Below are 5332 nucleotides of genomic sequence, written 5' to 3' on the forward strand. Positions count from 1 at the left end.
TCTAGTGCCACCATTGTAACCCTTAAGGGGTGCTTCTCTCGGTATTGGTAGCAAAAGGTGTTATTGAGTAGGGATTTCAATAATGAACGCTTGGGAATGCTAGGGAGTACCTGGGCTATATTGAAGTAACTTCCAGAACGTTTACAGGGGTATTAAAACATCAACATAAAGAAATTTTCAAGGTAGAAAGAGTAAACGCAGGGACCAATTACAAATTACAATACCAATGAAAACTAATAAACTTTGGGACTTACCATGTCGGTTCTGTTCAACAACCCAATCACTACTGACTAATTTTTTTCTAGCTCACGAGGTGCCTTAACCTTTTTACCGCCTGATAAGCAATTTCCTATATCGACACCTCTTGACTAATTCTACTTGTGCCACATTCAATTTTGCATTTTTCCCTTGTTACGAAATTTATTTTTATAAATGTCTTTATAGGCCCTGCGTTATACAAGCAAGAATATACATAAAGCGAATAGAACGTCATTATCCTGAGTCGTTTGAACGCAGACTTGCAGTCGGAAACTTGATCAACATGGTTGTTCCAGCGGAGTTGCGAGTACATGTGCATGCCAAGAAATATGCTCCGCTCACTGTAATCATGAGGGGTAGCGAACGGCCTAAGTGCAAAAATACATTTCTGAGTTTTTGTGCGATTTAGAATTAGGTCGTTTGAACCAAACCATAGTTCAGCGTCCCTTAGTGCTGCTGAACTGTAGACTATAGCATCGTCAACGCTTTCACTCGAAGCGTTCAGAGTAGTGTCATCCGCAAAAAATATTGATAGGGGTTTGTTGGCATGGTAGGGCATGTCATTCACGTAAATTAAGCAGAGAAGAGGCCCTAGAATGGAACCTTGTGGAACTCCCTGTTCCAGATTGGCTATGCTAGCTACTAAGTTGCTTGAGCCACAATCGTACCTTTAAACTTTCCTATTAAAAATGGTTTGTAGACAGTGTCATACCAGCGAACGATTCCAGCAAATTAAATATATAAACTTTGGAGGGTTAACTTCACACGGATCCCGCTCTTCTGTATAATAGAAAACTGCTTAACTGAAGTCATCGATGCCGACTGGGTCAAGGATAGAGAGACCTTAAAATCGTCTTGAAATTGGAGACTCCGTGGAAGTTTTTGTTTTGCTTCTCTTTAGGATGTACCCAGTAGATAATATTAAGGAACCTATACAAAGAAACCAAGAGGTAATAACAAAACATTTTACAAACCTTGCAGGCGGTGTTGTGCAAATTATCTGTATTCGAAATCGCTTCATTTGTTTACGCGGAAACATGTTTGTTTAATAATCCTTATTTTAAGGGTTATTATTCTAAATATTTTCCTGCTACAGGAACTCAACAAGCGAAACAGTTGAAGAGGGCGTATTTACTTATTGCGTTTCCCCTCCAAAATCTGCATAACTCAGAAATATCCTCCTAATAAAACTCTTCTAAAGCATAGTTTCCACTTACTTAATACCCTCTAACTTTAATTTGAACAAGGGTGAGACGCTTTACATCAGCAAAAACATCGGCGATTACAGTAAATGAAACGTCCATTTGTTAACCTAATTATAATTCGGAGGGGAAACTACAATCTTAAATACGCAAAATCCAAAGCTCATAATCCACACCATTATAACGACAATCTCTCTTTGGGCATTTAAACCTATGTCGACCAATGATTTATTCTCAGGTACGTACTACCTTTTTTTGTGCGCTTCTACCCAATTCATTTTCTTTTTAATATTCTCACTATTCGCATTGTACCTATACATAAGTAGAAAAGTGTACCATAAATTGTTGAAGCATGTACTTGTATTTTCTAACATGATTGTTACAACTTTCGCATATCGACAGCGGGCTATAAGTGGAAAAAATTACAATGTAACGTTGTAACTCAAATTGTGCAGGAGAAAAAGATCGCCACTCTCCAAATAATATTCTGAAAACCTTGCCACGGATACGCACCTATTTTTTCTTATTTATTATGTATTATCGTCTTTCAGTGTATTCTCAAATACGAATCATTCTACCTTTATTTTGAAGGTAGTTTAGGACGTTGGTGGAATGAGAAAATATATTCGAAAACTGGGACCGCTGAATAATTGAGCTTAAAGTGGTCTTTATGGACTGCCATATGCATTGTATTATACGTTACCATATTTCCGCAATGTAGCAAATAGTTTTCCATGAGAAGGAAGCGGGATTCGGCACAACCTCTTGCTATTCTCGAGGGTTTTTCTTCCAAGTTATATTTATTTAACGAACGACGCTTTGTTAGACCCTTTCACGTTCGAATAAATAGCTATTTCTATACCTTCAAGCTTTATATACTTAAAAGTAATTAAACGTACGTTTTTAAAGTGCTCCCATAAGATCTTGGCGTAATTATTTACTTTTATCATTTCTTATCTTAAATTCGCAAGGGAAGCGTGTTGGAAAAATATGTACTCATCGAGCTACCGCAGTGAACATAAATTAAAACAGAAGCAAAACTAGACAATATTGTGTAGAATTTCGTAAATTATTATAGTCCAGTTTTGCTTCGTATGTATTGATGTGTGAACCACCTGGTGACCCAGTACGACTCGCATAAAAATTCCAAATACTGAAATGTCACGCAGAACTTTCAGGGCTCTCTTACAAAAACAAGTGGGGTCGTCACCCCTGAAAACGATTAAAAGGTAACAACAACTAGATTTATAAACAAAATTTAATTGCATTTACTTTCACAAATAATTGAAATCACACACTCGGCTTGCTCAAATTACACAAGACCCTAAATTTACCGGAATCGTAAATAAACAAATGTGATAATTATTTAAAATCAATTACAGCTAAAATTTAAAAGTAAAACAACTTTCGTCAACACTGCCTAAATTAAATACGCCCATTGTTCATCAAATTTATTATGTTATCAATTTTCTTTTCGATTGTAAAACATAAAATCCTGTTTTTCCTGTTCCCGTTCGCGTTGAAAATTCGGAAAGTGTTTTACTACATCAGCAAAGTTTGCGAGTATACGTAATTGATTTTATTTTATTTATTTATTTTTTATATATACAATTTGTTTTAGTGTTGATACGTTTCACTACCTATTTTTTCGCCTCTCGCCCGAAGTGGATGGTTTGAATTCGTCTACAGCCGCAGTAGATCTCGATTTGGCGCTATCTATTAGTTATGTTGCGATTTAAAATGACGGAAAAGAGAAAAATTGTTTTTTACGTCTTTCCGTACATTTTTTTTGGCATTTATCCATTGTCCTGATAATATCAAACACAATAAAATGGAAGATGGGGTAGACTTTCTACTCCTGAATCCCGTGAATTTCGTGACTAGCTAAAACAAAACAAATGACTGTTATTGTTATTATTATTAATAAAAAAAGAATTATCTAAATTGGTGCAGTCGTTCTGAAGTGATGAGCATACATAATTCCGGCGATCCATTTTTATTTATATAAATTCTAAATATTTTTGTGACCTAACCGAGAATTTCGGTTAATTTTTTTTTTAATTTTCAAAAATTAATTTTGGATTCGCTATTTTCATGTGGAAAACCCCACAGATACCAAATTTCGTCAAGAGCAGAATGTTTTTCGTACCTCCGTTTAGTTAAGCATTATCTTAGCGTAGCATTAACGTTACAAAATCAGAAATGGCTACGTAAATCCGCAGAATTCATCATTCTAGGTGTTGCGGTTCCTGAAAAAAGAAGAAGTGCAAATTTCGTAACCTTTTAGTTTACATTTTGGAGTAATTTACTACCATAAACAAAGAATGTATGTATAAAATCTATGGAACCGGCTGCATTACTAAATTTAAGTCCCTAAATGATCACTTTCATCTAAAGTTACTTTTCTTTTATAAATGATTTTGCATGGCCTTGTCCAAATATACATATATGTATGTTCTAAGAAATTAACACAATTTGGTACCTAAATGAAGAAACTTCGAAAATTTGATTATCAACTATGTAGGTTCAAAAAATAGATTCCGCCAGTTAAGTGCCATTAAAACAAACAGGAAAAATAAATGCTTATTTTCTAATTGAAATGATTGGAATAATTTAAGGGGTCTTTCTTTTTGAAAGTTAACGTGATTGATTTGGTATAATTAATTGAAATCTAAAGAAAGTTGTACGGTATCCCTAAAATACTAGTTTTACATCCTCTAAATACAATACAAATATTATTTACAGTAATTTCTAATTTTTTCAGGCTTAATTCGATGTTGTGTCAACCTCCATAGATTTTACTAGGTTGAATCCATGGCACATGGATCGCATTGGTTTTTATATGGAAATAACGTTGAAATGTTTTACGTGTCCACCTGCGTATTCATTGAAGTTTGCTCTAGATTAGTCTGAATTAATGACGGGTCCCTAATTGGTGGCCAAATTGTCTTTTCAAATTATTTAATTAGTCTGATTGGGTTTTACGTTTAAGCATGAAGCGAGAATTGGGTTTCTAATTGTATTCCAGTGGTTTGTTTTTCGTTGTAAAAGATTATTTCCTAGAATTGTTAAATGTAGGGGAATTTATCGTTTATTTTTGTTATCAATTTGGCTATGTTAAATCATTTAAGTGACAGTGCTATTTTAATTAATGGGCACATTTACTACTTTTGTTAAAAGGTTGATGCAGATTTCTGCATTAAAATAATTTATTTTGTAGCAGAAATTTCAAATTAAGCATTTTTCGCTTTAAAATAAATTGGATGATGCATTTTTATGGGGCGCAATTACAGCACTTGCTATGGGCGCGATTTCATTTCGCTAGGCCATATGGTACGCCTTTTCGTCTGCACATGCACATAACATGAAAATAATAAATGTTGAAAATTTGAAATCAATATTTAGATAAGGTGATTCTAAACGATTCTAAGAAGATTCCAATATGATTTTAAGAACCTCCTACGGAATTTCTGTTGTGTAAAATCTAAACATTTTATACAAGTTCTAAAAACAATCCAAAAAGGGTTCTACAAGTTCTACAATTTTTTTTCGAGATTTTTACTTTCAGTAATGAAATTCCAACTTCACGTGTAAAATCAACGTCATAACTCAATAAAATTGTAAACCCTCTCCTCTGTCGGTTTTGTTATAATTTTGTGTTATTTTTGCGCCCTTACATGATACCAACAAAATATCACAAAATCACCAAAGAATGCCAGACAACACCAGACAATACCAGAATAACATTATGGCTGGGGTCTCTTGCCGTTATTTCTTTCATAAAGCTAACAGATGTCATTGTAGTCGTCATTATTTGCTGAAACGCTTGGACTCCGCCTTATCATTTAATACGACTACCTGCTCGAGAATCT

Source organism: Photinus pyralis, unplaced genomic scaffold (assembly GCF_008802855.1).
Source record: "Photinus pyralis isolate 1611_PpyrPB1 unplaced genomic scaffold, Ppyr1.3 Ppyr1.4_LG1, whole genome shotgun sequence".
Taxonomy (NCBI): Eukaryota; Metazoa; Arthropoda; class Insecta; order Coleoptera; family Lampyridae; genus Photinus; species Photinus pyralis.